The sequence below is a fragment of the Macaca nemestrina genome, chromosome 16 (genome assembly GCF_043159975.1).
Source record: "Macaca nemestrina isolate mMacNem1 chromosome 16, mMacNem.hap1, whole genome shotgun sequence".
Classification (NCBI taxonomy): Eukaryota; Metazoa; Chordata; class Mammalia; order Primates; family Cercopithecidae; genus Macaca; species Macaca nemestrina.
In genome coordinates this window covers 50,677,110-50,691,849 of record NC_092140.1, presented here as the reverse complement: position 1 = coordinate 50,691,849, position 14,740 = coordinate 50,677,110, and the positions used below count along the sequence as shown (strand labels likewise).

Below are 14,740 nucleotides of genomic sequence, written 5' to 3'. Positions count from 1 at the left end.
AAAAGAAACTTCCCACCAGCAGAAAACTTTTGGTACTCAAAACCTGCCATCTGGATTGTTTTGTGCCATGGAATGTTCCTTTGATGTGGTACATTCTTCTTTCCCCTAGGAGTAGAAAATCCTGAGAGCTATACTACTGTGTATGCTGCTGCTTCTCTGGGTCTAGCCATACAGAGGGACTGCCACACTTCAAGTGGATGCTTGGGAATGTCTGCAAGGGATCCAGTGATGTTACCTGTCCTCAAGTCTCACAGCAGTGGGTACCAACACCAGCTCTGATGGGGGTGACAGGTTAGTGACATAGACCCTGTGAGATTCCTTGGTTATAAATAGCCTTAGTGTGCTGAATTTCTCCATTGTTGGTTGTAGTAGGAATTAACTGGTCCTGTGGAAAGACTCAGGAGTTCCTGGTTAGCCAGGTTATGATGGCAGCTGAGGTTATGCACAAATTTTCTCCATAATGAAATGCCATAATGAACTGTGCCAGTTGACCTCCAGCCAGAAGATGACAGTTGCAAAAGAGTGACAGTTATGATAGTAACAGTGGGATTTGTGTTTGCCTTGTGTTACCTAGGGAGTTATTCTGGATTCTCAATGAATGACCAGGGACATGGAGATCCCCAAAATTTCTGTCCTTTGTGGTAAACTACCAGGGCAGGCTCAGGTGCAAAGCCATGTGGGGGCTGGATCAGATAGTTCCCTATTCTGTCTTTCCATTCATGGGGCAAGCAATAGCCCCTGTGGGGATTGGGTGAGGATTCTCAGGATGCTAGGATAATGTTCTAGGGGGAAGCAAGGCTGCCTTTGTTGCACAGTTTACATGGGGGAGTTCAGCGTAACAGACGATGGTAAGCCCCACCCAGCGCTCATGTAGTTGGCAAGGCAGGTCTCACTCCTGCAGTATTCTGCTAGCTACAGCTAACTAAATTCCAGGCTTTCTACACGTGGAACTCAAAACTGTCCCAAGCCATATGCCTGCCTTTAAGATCATGCCCCTGCTTGACCAACTGTTAAGCAAGGGTGCCCAGCTCCATCACTCGTAGCTGCAGCACACTTCCCACTCAACCCCTGGTTCTGGCCAAGGGAGTTCATGCCCACTCAAGATTATATTGTGAATTTTATCTGGGAGCTTCTCTGAAGCTGTGACCACTGCCTTATTTAGCTGGCAGACTTTCCTGAGGTCCCCTGTGAGGTAGAGTCAGAAATGGTCTCCCTCCCATTTACACTGGAGTTAGGAATGCATGCAAGTCTCTTCCAGTAGCTGTACTTACTTTTATATTCCCCATTGCTGCCTAAATCAGTTCCAGTGCTGAGTAGAGGTAAGGCCTTCCCACATGGCCTTTGTTGCCAGGTTCCCTGCTGGAAGTGTATATCCTGGAGGCAGTTTATCAACCAGGCTTACAGTACAGCATACAGCCTGCGCTTTTTTCCAAAGAGTCTGGGGTTTCTTTTAGTTTTTCTAAGTTCCTGAATCTCTTATTGGAAAAAAGTTCACAGTTTGAGTCTCTACACATTATTTTGTCTTTCCAGGTGGGAGAGGCATGCTAACAATGCATTTTTTTTCTTTACATCCTTGTTCTATAAGTTTTTTTCCTTCCTTCCTTCCTTCCTTCCTTCCTTCCTTCCTTCCTTCCTTCCTTCCTTCCTTCCTTCCTTCCTTCCTTTCCTTCCTCCCTCCCTCCCTCCCTCCCTCTCTCCCACTCTCCCTCCTTCTCTCCTCCCTCTCTCTCTGTCTTTCTCTCTTCTTTCCTTCTTTCTTGTTCTTTGATAGAGTTTAGCTCATTACCCAGGCTGGAGTGCAATGGTGGACCTCGGCTCACTGCAACCGCAGCCTCCTGAATTCAAGAGATTCTCCTGCCTCAATCTCTCAAGTAGCTGGGACTACAGGTGCACGCCACCACATCTGACCAATTTTTTTTTTTTTTTTTGTATTTTTAGTAGAGCCGAGGTTTTGCCACGTTGGCCAGGCTGCTCGCAAACTCCTGACCTCAGGTGATCTACCTGCCTCACTTTTTAATTGTTATTTTCTTTACTTTTAAAACATTTTGTTAAAAATGAAGACACAAACACACGTTAGCCTAGGCCTACAGAGAATCAGGATCATCAATATTATTGTCTTCAACCTCCACATCTTGCCCACTGAAAGGTCATGTGGGACAACATGTGTGGAGCTGTCATCTCCTATGACAGCAATGCTTTCTTCTGGAATGTCTCCCGAAGGACCAGCCTGAGGCTCTTTTACACTTAACTTTTTTCTTTTGTAAGTAGAAGGATTACCTAAAATAACTATAAAAAATATAGTAGAGTAAATACATAAACCAGTAACATGGTAGTTTATAATCATTATTAAGTATTACATACTATATACATAATTGTATGTGCTATGAAGGTAGGTTCATTTACACCAGCATCACCACAAACATGTAAGTAATGTGTTGTGCTATGAAGTTATGATGGCTACAACATCACTAGAGGGCAGAAATTTTACAGCTCCATTGCAATCTTATGGAACCACCATCCTATATGCAGTGGATTATTGACTGAAACTTCCTTACGTGGTACACGACTGTAAAGTACATTAACTGCCTTAAATAAAAATCTAAAAGTTTATAATCTTTTATTTCTTGCCTTACTGCTGTTCTTTTTAAAATTATTCATTTTAAATAACTAGAAATACTTATAAGCTATACTTATATAACCCCAAAAACAAGATTCTAAAAATATGTGGCACCTATTCTAACAAAGTATTCTCAGGGGAATTTTGAAAAGTTCTAAAATGACCCCTCAAAAATGTCCACTACAATTATTTGTATATGGCTAGTAATAGATCATGTACAAATTCTCAGAATGGTAAATTTTAGGGGAATATCTATATTATTAGATGAAAAGATAAAGGATTGTTTGATTAAATATTTATATAGTGTTATTTTCTCTCCTTTTGGCAACATAGTGATGATTATTACAGATTTATTTCTGTTCAAGGTCAAAATATTATTCTAATACTGACTCAATTTATTTTACATGTAAGACATAAATTCTCACTTTCATTTTAAAAGTTTTATGTTATGTCTGAGACATTATGTTCAGAACTATTTTTGCAATGTCAACTAATATTTGAGTAAGTTTTTGCTTTGAAAATTTCCTAGACAAGTAACTAGATTTTGTTTAATGCATTCAATATTTGAACTTTTTGTTAGTTAACACAAATTTATTATAGTAAATCAGATATTTGGTAAATAACTATCTAAAAATATACTTTCCAAAAAATATAGTTAATACAAGCAGTCGAGCTGAAAATATAACTAATGAAATATTATATAGGGATTTTTTTATTCCTATGATTAGCAGTTCTTGAGCTTTTTTATGATTTCAGAAAGAGCACTAACCTTAGAATTTATTTCTATACATAGACATAGTCTAAAGAACACATATGTATGAAATAATCAGTACACACACAGCACACAAGCCATGCTCTCCATATCTTGTACTTTCGCCATAAATGTGTAAATGGAGAGTCATGCATAGATATTTTTAAACATTTTTAATTTTGACATGTACATTTGAGTTTGAAACTAGGGACTTACGTATAAAAATTCAAGCTATATCTTTACTGATTAAAACTTTTCTGGTAGAATCATTGTGAGTTAGTAAAAGAACAAACAAAAATCAAAAGAGAAAAATTATTTCGATTGATTGCAGAAGAATGAAATTGTTATAAAATCCCCAAATTTACGTTTGAGTATCCAACACACAATAAGCCAAACACTGATACAACAGCGCTTAGGAGGAGAGAAAGGTTTTATTTGATTTGGCCAAAATGAGAGGGTGGGAGAGGCAAATTCTCAAATCCGACTTGCCTTTGAACATAACTAGGAGCTTTAATGAGTTAAGTCCGTATACGGGAGGTGAGATCTGATGGTCAAAGCCGTTTCCATCCCTCCTCTGATCAGACTTCTGGATACTATCAAGGAGGTCTGCATAACCTGACATTATTGTTCTTTAAAAGAAAAAAATTTCATGAATTTGTAGGCCACCCCTGGGGGTTAGAATATGAAGTTAATCAATTACTAGTGACTACCTTCTATCAAAACGACTGTGTGCAAGCAAGCATGCACGCATGCAGGAAGAGAAGGACAAAGAGAAAGAAAATAAGTGGAACAAACACCTTAGATTTTTACAAGTTACAAAGTGATATAAGTGGCATTCACGGACAAAATAGAAGTTTTAGTCGTTGTAGCATGTGTCACCTGCTCATGAGGCCTCTAAACCCTGCTTATACATACTCAATTGTAGTACACCCCTACACTTCCTGTTCATTAGCATATATGCAATCGCTTTATTTACAAACTGAAAATTCAGGAAGGTGAGCATCATAAAAAAATTAAGCAAAAGATAGAGAATATGTTTATGTGAGTATATGTAAGCATACTTCTCAAGTCTTAAATTCTAGGTATCTATGATACAATAAACACGAACTTGATGGCACATTAATAGTGACACTTAGTTTCCAGGGTAAGCTGTTTCTTTAGATGCTTTGGCTAACAATGACAATTATACACTTTAGGCTGCCTTAAAATTCTTTCATTTTACCAACTTTACAAATGTTATATTATATTCCCACATGTAAAATAGTGAATGTTTTTATGCTGGACTATTTCATCTGTTACCTTTGAATTACAATAAAAAACTTAAGAAAAGCTAATTTATTTAAAAGGAGAAGACAGAAAGAAAATAGGAAAATGGCTATTTTATTTCCTATTCAACATATTCTAAATGAGAATCAGTATGTTAAAAGTTACTAGCACCCAAGCCTAGTAATGCCCATTTATTACTATTTTACAAACAAGAAACTGAGACAATGAAGTTAGGTCTCCAGCCTGTAGAAATCACTCCTAGCTGAGAGCTCAACTGGAATGAGAATCTCCTTTTTAATTTTTTTTTCTAAAGTCTGTATGGTTCCTGTCATCCAAGGTTGTCTCTAAAACATAAAATTGTCCAGAATTAATTACTGTTGCATATGTCATCAATTCTAAATATTTTGAAAGTCATTTTTATTGACCTTGTCAAGATGTTATGCTACACTGATTAAAATATAGTTGACAGTTAATACTCTATAAAGATCCCCTTTGAGTATTGTGGTCATAGATAGATTCACATGTTATTAGAAACTTTACATTTTTCAGTAAAATTTAGACACAATTTTAGATTTTTTTTTATCTCCAACACAAAATAAATATTTCTTGTAGTTTTAGGAAAATTGATATAAATGTCAAACCATTCATATAAACAATCTATTGAATTTACTTTAATGTCAATAATGATCTACCAGTATAGATTAAACCACATGTAAATCTGTTTATATGACACTTTCAAATAGTTGCATTTTAGACAAGTATATTTACATTTCAATACAGTGGGATAGTGTAAATTTCATCTAGCAAAGGTAGTACTTAGATTACATTCCCTATTACATTTTGCCTATCAATGCATGTGAAAATTAAAATATTGATCTGTATTGGTGTATAATCATTAATAATCAAGAATAATAAATAATCATTATTTAAAAGCAATAAATACTCTTTAATTTTTTAGATATAGAAAATTTAGAATAACCTCATTTATTAAAAACATGAAATATATGCACATTAATGTAATATTTAGCTTCCTAGAATATTCCCATATGAGAGAAGGCTATAAGTAAATGAATACATAAATATAAATAACATATTTACTTTTTTTTTTTCTATGCAGGATTCCATTTAACAAAGTATAATGGAAGATAAGTTTCTTGAAACATTTTTTAAAATGTAATATAGGTACGCATTCTGATTTCTTACTATCTATCCTTATATACCAAGTTTGACATTACCTCTGCCAAAACAGAGAATGGCATATCCCATCAAGCACCTAAAGTTTTCTGAGTAAATTCTTGTTTTAAATGATATTACTGAATCACGTTAATCGAATGATTCCACTGAACGTGTTTTCACAGCCTGAGTTTCTGCTGTTATATTCAATTGTTTTAATTACTTTGATCTTCAGTAGATTTAAATGTTACTTTTTTCCATTTGCTAAACATACTCGAGTTTCATATTATAATAACCTGAGAGTAAATCAAAGAGGAAAATTTAAAAAGAGACTAATTAATTGTGATGCCTTTATATTCCACTGATTTTTTTTTTTATTAGAGAAGGTTTAAATTGTTCATCTTCACATTTTATCACTTCATTAGGAAAAGCAACCTGTATTATCCAAGTTCAAGACTAACATCCTACAGGAGCCATAAACTTTGATCTTGCTAGATTGATCACTGCCCTTTATCTTCTTTCTCATAAATACAGAGATAAAATAGAGACTCAGCTGGATGCACCCTTTAGCAATTATTTCCCCTATGATCTTAACACTAGGATAACAGGCCACATGTGAAACGAGTTATGGACTCTGATAAAGATTCTCAGTACAAATTCAGTTTTACTGTATTTCATTCTGACATTTCTTACACAGGTGTTTTTTTGGTGACTTGCTTATTTAAAAGGTGCCACTTCTTATACATGGCTAACTATTAAACTTTTTGAAGCTTTGGCTTTATTCTGCTTTTGCCATGACATAACTAAAAAAAAAAAAAAAAAAATGGTGTCTGCTTGAAGTGATAATTGCATCATTTACATACTGTGAAAATTCAGGAAGGAGACAGTTCTATTGTGCATTCCAATGAAAAGATTAGACATGAGAATTATATTTATTAGGATATTTATAAATAAATGCTCTGACTTTATGTCTTATATGTCTTGCCAATATTTATTATAGAATCTGAGAATATGAATACTTACTCCTTATTCAATAGGAAGAGAATCCAGTGCCAGGATGAGAAAGCACTCCGCAGTTTAGTTTTGTTTCCCTGGTCAATTTTAACATAGCTTTAAAATCCACACTAAGCTTAATATTTTGTACTCCTGTATTTCACTCTTAAGGTTTTATCTCTAAATAATCATTTTAATTTTACACATATATTATATTATTGTCTGAGACCATGTCTATGTCTTTCCCAAACTTTGCTAACAAAGAAACTTAAACTCAAAGAAGTTTTACATTTACTTTACCTGAACTTAACTCATAAAGTATTATTAAAGTATTTCTTCCCACTCATGACATTTTGTCATATTCATTTATACTGATTATTTTTAGTATTCTATAACTAATCTGGAATATGTAAAAAGGTCATCTTTCCTAATATGGATATATAAAGCATCAGGCAAAAATGGCATCTCAAAACACAGTTCTGAAAATAAAATAAATTACCTTAAAACAGACACTGGTTTTCAGGGTCACAATACCTCATAATCAAATTTTTTACTTGAAAGGGGCACTTCCTTGTGAGTTCCTGATTTATATCATCCAGAAAACCTCCCCACAAAGGAGAATGTTTTTCATATTTTTCTTCCTCCCAGTTAGCTATCCAGGCTCATCAACATTTTCTCTTGAGCATAGCAAGAGAGATTTCTACTATAATATAATGATGTCCATCATCAAAAATTTCTACAGAAATATAATTCAAATTGTTAGATTATAGTTTTTAGAAGTGTAGTTCTAGGAGTATAAGATATTCCATTAAAGAACAGATTATTGACTTTATAGTCAATTAAGCAAAAATGTCATAACATGAAAACCAAATACAAAAGTGAGAGAAAAATACTTCTTCCCCAAATGTATTCTTATAGTGAACAAAGGCCTGTTTCAATCACTATTTCTAGGAATACAAAGAGGCGCAGAGATTTTATTTTTCCTAAGTCTTCCTCAGCTCTTCTCCCTCCGGCTTGCAGTTCTCAGAATTTACCAAGAATGTAACATCTGGAGACAAAGGGGAGCTGTCCGAAATAACCCGGACTATGTCCTTATTCCTCTCAGAACAGGATGTTTTGCAAACCTGAACTCGGTGTGACAAGTTGTTTCCAAGGTGTAAAACCCACAGTGGAGTGCTCTCAGGTCCCTTAGCAGCAGTGTATTGTGAGGCATGCACAGACAAGACTCTATTCAACCTAGGCAGTTTTCCTGAACCTTGGAGCTCAGCTTGCAGTGGATCCTAGGGCTTGTATATCCCTGATGACTATTTGCGAATGATATGTACACTTTGCCTGACTTGTTGTGCCAGTATTCTGTCTCAGCAGACTCATGCAATTGATAGAAAACCTTTAGGGTGAATCATTGAAAGGAAGCAAGAATGGAAATTATAAGACCTCATAAGGCCTCACAGTGAAAAAACATCATTTTGCAACTTTGTGTTGGTCTGTGTGAGTCACAAGGCCAGTTCAGTTATTAGGAGTGGGAAAATGGCTACTCAGCGGCAATCAACTTACTGGGTTGTAGACATAGGAAAGATGATTTAGTCAAGACCATTATTGTGAAAATCTACCTTATCTGCAAAGAGTATTATTAAATTGATATAAGCAATGGTAAAATTTAATTTTACTACAATTTTGTTGTAACCTCAAGGGGTAATACTATTTTTTATCACCATTTATTTTCTATCACCATTTACATTTTATCACCATTTATTTTCAATTTCTATCACTTGAACTTAACTAGCACTAAAACCATGTAGTGTTTCTTTTTTTAAAATTTACCTATCTGGGTGATAGACACTGTTTTAACAATAAATAATCATTAAAATGGAAGTATATAATTAATAATTTATCATGGAGAACTAAAAATTGAAAAGGATAATCTACAGAATTTTGTGAAATAAAAATAGATCTACTTTTTTTTTTTTTTTTTTTTTTTGAGACGGAGTCTCACGCTGTTGCCCAGGCTGGAGTGCAGTGGCGCGAGCAAGCTCCGCCTCCTGGGTTCACGCCATTCTCCTGCCTCAGCCTCCTGAGTAGCTAGGACTACAGGCGCCCGCCACTGCGCCCGGCTAATTTTTTGTATTTTTAGTAGAGACGGGGTTTCACTGTGGTCTCGATCTCCTGACCTTGTGATCCGCCCGCCTCGGCCTCCCAAAGTGCTGGAATTACAGGCTTGAGCAAAATAGATCTACTTTTATCACTACGTGGTACATTCCATCAGAAAGTACTTATGTGAAAGTTTGCTAAGATTATAATACAGGATATTGGAATGAGAAGAAAGAGCTTTCATGAAAGAACAGTTTGAAGTGAATTGGAGAAAATTTTCAGAACTGTGCAGTTTGTTATAATTTGTACTGTATATTTAGTCAGATTAATTTATTTAAACATATTTAGTTGACATAAAATTGTATATATTATGTACACATGTATATATTGCATACCAATTGTATGCATAGTGTATGTATAGTATATATTAACGCATCTATCACCACACACACTTACAATTTGTGTGTGTGCATGTGCATGTGTGTGTGTTTGTGTGTTTGTGTAGGATACTTAAAATTTTCCTTATCAAATTTCAAATAAACAATACAATATTGTCAACTATACTCACCATGATCTTTGTTAGTCTCATAACTTACTTATCTTACAACTGAAAGTTGACCAACATTTTCCCAATCCACTTTTCCACCAGCCCCTGACAACTACCTTTTTACTCTCTGCCTTTATGAGTTCTATTTTTTTTTTAGTTTCTACATAAAAGCGAGATCACGCAGTATTCATCTTTCTCTGAATTGTTTTACTTAATAATTGTTGTTGCAAATGGCGGGATCTTCTTCTTTGAGTGAGATTTTTGAGATATCTAAATGTAAGGGGAAATGAAAGCGTTACAATTTCTGTTATTTCTGAAGGTAATATTTTTTCTGTATTTTTAAACATAAGAAATTTACGTATTATAAATTACATCCAGGAAGTTTAGTAGAGGGTGGGTTTAAAAAAATTGTTATCTACATTATTATGCTATTTAATAATTATTACATATATGCATTTAATAGAACTATAAGAAAAAAGAGATTATCATCAAATTTCATAACTCTCTTCATGGTTACATAACATTTTTCTGCTTACCAATCTTGCTCTTTCTCTAGTTCAGAATGTTGATTATTTCATGCTGTTAAGAATATTTGATCCAATCCCATGATCAGCAAGACCTAACAGAAAATGTAAAGGATTGTACCAGTGCAGAGGCTGGTGCTCTCCCACTGCCTTTTACTGTTTATACATTGCATTTCTTGGGTTTCAAAATAAAAGACTTTACTCTGTCCATAGTGTTCATTATTATTATAGATTTTAATAATAGAAATGTAAAGATTATATATATAATGCATCCCCACATTTGATAACACTAATATAGAGTTGATAATGATTAAAAATGCTCTTTTTAAAATATCAGATAAGATGTACTGATGAGTTATCACTCACTTTTAATGATTTATGTGTGTCGCACTTATGAACTTCCTGAGAAACTAAAGTTCTCTCTGATACATTCTTATGACTGACCTGCAGATGGAATATAATCAGTCAAAAACTTGAGCATTATTTCCTAAAGAAAATCAATATTTATTAAGACACGAGTTATATAGTGTTACAAAATAATTTTAAATTGCTCCTTGGAAAAACAAAGTATATTGTTAGAAATTGAAAATGATACTGAAATGTTAAATTACAAATAGAGTAAAATTGATAAATTGAATAATTGCTTAAATTATAGTGAGTATCATATCATGAGCCCACTTCAATTTTTCTATGGTCCGTAAAATTTCTCTTGGAGTCCTATCTGCATGAGGGATTGAGGAAACTCCCCAAAAAAGTGGAACACCTAGTGAGAAATGTTTTCTATGTGCAGTGCCTTAAGCTTAAGAGAAAGAAAATGAAAGATATTTAACAGACCATGGTGCATGTCATTTAGGATAAAAGTCTCCCACCCATTTTCCACACAAATACACACATTCTTCACCTCTAACTCCCTAGGGAATAAGTAGAGTGAATTGTTAAAAAGAACAGTAAAAACAACAACAACAACAACAACAACAAAAAACTATTTTCAAACCAAATAGCTGTGAGAAGACTCCAATAACAACTCAATCTTGCCTTTGTACCAGAATAATAAAATGTGTCACAAAAGTGGAAATAGGAGTTCTCTCTCCATGGGTAGGATGAATTCAGGGCAGGACAGTGAGGTTGTCAGGTTATTTCTGTGATAATAACAGAAGGTAGATGCTATACTACAAGTGTTGCTTTCTGTAAAAACACGGTTACTGAGCAGCATCTAACAAAGAGCCTGATACCTATTAGTATTTAATTAGATATGTATGTAATCAATGAAACTGAACTGATACTGCTGCATATCCAAGTTTAAGAAAGAGATAATGATTTATTCAATTGCACTAACAATATCTTGAGTTGTGCAGCAGTGCAGGTGGTGGGAATTGTAGAATTTGTATTTAATACTTATGAATAAAGTTAGTAGCTCCGGAAAGTAACTCTGGCAACTTTAAAAGGAACATGATTCAAAAGCATTGTAATAACATTTAGTTTCCTTTATGATCATCTTTTTCAGGTATCAAGAATGGTGCTTCCTTCATGAATAGTACAGACCTTGCCAACGGATGAAATTGACAGAAATAAGAGGGAATTATTAAATCTACTTTGGAAGTTAAGAGAGACCATTCTTAAACACACAATAAATGCATTATAGGGGCTCAGATATTTCTGGGAAGATTGTGAAGATATAGACTGATTGGTGTTCATGTAATTGTGACGGTAGAGACTGAGAGCAGCAAAATATTATGTATGCAGTTGACATCTTATACGAAGAATTTGGAGCATGGACATTACATGATTGTCTCTCAGCCACCCTATGGAAAACTGAATTGTATGGCTGTACTTCCCTGGAATTTCAACCCGTAAATTAAACTCAATTATTTGTAGCCGAGGTTCTTAAATAAAGCAGCATTATTTAGAATTATCTTTGAATCGTTAAAGATATACTGATGTCCAGAACCCATCTTCCATGATTTTGAGGTGAGGCCAAAGCATGTATTTTTAAAATTCTCTCCAGATAATTCAAATATGCAGCCAGGTTTGGGAACCACTTACTTGGAAGAAAGTTTTTATGCTACAGTGACAAGAGTAGCACATCTTGGTCTTCTGAATTAATCTCACTGACTAGTACTAATGAGTCATAATTAATAAGAACTTTTAAAATAGAACTATTTTGGATTCATTAAGCAAGTAAGGTTATAGAGTAGAGATTTCTATCACTAGTTGCCTTAGTTTACAGGTAGACTACTTCTTATAGAGAAATTATATGGGCTCATTGGTATACTTCTTATTGAGAAAACTAAACGTTAAAAAAATGTACATATTAATAGTCAAATGCAGGAGAGGCTTCATGATGGCTGACTAGAGGCTTCTGGTACTTACCTTCTCCATAAAGAAGAAACAAAACAGCAAGCAGATAATTCAAATATCTCATATAAGACAGGACACTGGAATTCAACTGAGAAGTGATACAAAAAACCTTAAGCGAGGAAGGAAACAGAAGTGAGGCAGCCTGACTGGCCAGGATTGCCTAGAAGCCTGGAGAGGTTCTCAATATGGGATACAGTAAGTGAGAGAACCCCAGAGGTCTATGTTACCACAGAAAACTCCTGCAATTCCTGCCATAGTAGAGCCCCTTGACTCTTCTGAGCCCTGAGACTTAACATAGGAAGGTGCATGGGAACCATGCAATGACACTGCTTCAGAGAGGGAGCTCACACTGGGTCCCACATAATTCCCATAGTCATAAGCAGCTACAGCAAGGCACCATTTCGAGAAATAAGCCCCCACCATATTTCATTTTGCCCTGGGGACTAAAGAATTCTGCATCTCCACATCCTGTGGGCCCCACTGACATCAGTTACCTGCAGCCACCATTGTGGTTGGCTGCTGCTTCCAGGGCTGAATCATGAGCCACTTGCAGTGACCCCTGCAGCAACAGAGCCATTGTGCATAAACGAGGGACCTGGGAACAGATTACCTCACCTGCAGTCAACAACTGGGGTCTTAGTACGTGTTCCCTAGTCACCTACTTATGGTTGCTGGCATTGGAAGGAACGTTGCTCACTTTCCTCAATAGCAGGGACATAGCACAGCCACTGCCACCCCAACCTGAGCATTCCACTGAGGGAAAGGGGATAACACTGCACCTGTCTACCACAGCCAGTACCTGCACCCACCAACATGAGACCTGAGGACAGGTGCACCTGGCCCAGTTCTGCCCATGCTCTGCCCCTGTGAGTGCCAAAGCATGCCATCTAAGACTTGGGGATAGCCCATCCAAGGCAACATGGCTTGTACCTGTGCATTCCTCACAAGAACCTGAGGTTGGTACCACTCTACCTGCCCTTATCAAAGTAGCTGGAACCCACCTGCACATGCCACCTGTGGACCTGGGGAGTGGCCCACAGAGCCACCACCAGAATCAGCATGGACCACTTTTGACAGTCAGAGGGTTATCCGACCATGTTATTGCCATTGCCTATGCCATGCATTTTGCCCAGGGTCACAAGCACCCACCCATCTACCCCTCGCATTACTGCCACTTCCAGCATCTAAGCAAGTGGCCCAAGAATCAGCTCACCTGACCAGGTAAAACCAGTGGCAGTGTATACCACTCAAGGGCCCAATGACAAGCAGCCAGCCACTGAAACCACTGTGGCCTGACAAGGGGCCCACCTGGCATAACAATTCCCAGTAAAATATTATAATAACCTGCATTGAAACTGCACCTTAAGCCATTGAAGAAATCACAGCACCAATAATACTGTTTATAGTTTAAGAAAACACATGGAGATGACACTACTATACGCATCCAGAATCAAAGCCAATGTACCCTACCCACCAAATGTAGTTTGGATATTTGTTCTTATTAAATCTCATGTTGAAATTTAATACTCAGTGTTAGAAATGGTGTCTAATGGGAGGTGTTTGGCTCATTGGGGCAGATGACTCATGAAAGGCTTGATGTCCTCTCTGAGATAATGAGTGAGCTTTCACTCTATTCACACAAGAGCTGGATGTTCAAAAGAGTCTTACACTTTCTCTTGCTCTCTCTTGCTCCCTTTTTTGCCATATGACACCCTCCTCCCTCCCCCATTTGCTTTCCGTCATGATTGGAAGTTTCCTGAGGTACTCACCAGAAGCAGATGCTAGTGCCATGCTCCTTGTACAGCTATAGAACCATGAGACAAATAAATATCTTTCCTTTATAAATTACCCAGTCTCAGGTATTACTTTATAGTAACACAAATGGATTGACACCAACTACCATAATAGATACATCTTCAGAATAAAGCCCGCACCTATGAAAGCAACTTGAAAACATTGGAAGAAGCAACCCTTACACTTGGAAGAAGCAAGCACAGAAATCAATGTAAGAACACAAACAACATAAAAAATATTAAGGAAATATCATACTTTTCAAGGAACACAGTATTTCTCTAGCAATAGATTCCAATGAAAAATAAATTTATGAAATTCCAGAAAAAATGATATTAACAAATAGTGAGATACAAAAGAACACAGAGAAATAATACAAATAAATCAGAAAAGCAATTCAGTGCATAAATGAGAAATTTATCAAAGAGATAGAAATCATTAAAAAGACCCAAACAGCACACTTAGAACTGAAATAGAGAAAAATAAAGAATACAACACAATAATAGGAACTTCAACATCTCACTCTTAGCATTAGGCAGGTTATCTAGACAGAAAATTAACAAACAAACATTGGATTTAAGCTGCATTTAAATAAAAGGACCTAACAGACATTTACAGAACATTTCATCTAA

At 35.9% G+C, this 14,740-nt stretch overlaps 1 long non-coding RNA gene across 1 annotated transcript in view; it reads left to right on the top strand.

Annotated features, from left to right (window-relative positions):
• Positions 1 to 11,871, top strand: part of LOC105495755 (uncharacterized) — a 69,885-nt gene extending 58,014 nt beyond the window's left edge. Inside the window, exons 2-3 of the long non-coding RNA XR_011614751.1 lie at positions 110 to 291; positions 11,464 to 11,871. This is a non-coding gene — a long non-coding RNA (uncharacterized lncRNA). The remainder of the gene's footprint in view (positions 1 to 109; positions 292 to 11,463) is intronic.
• The last annotated feature ends 2,869 nt before the right edge of the window (positions 11,872 to 14,740 follow it).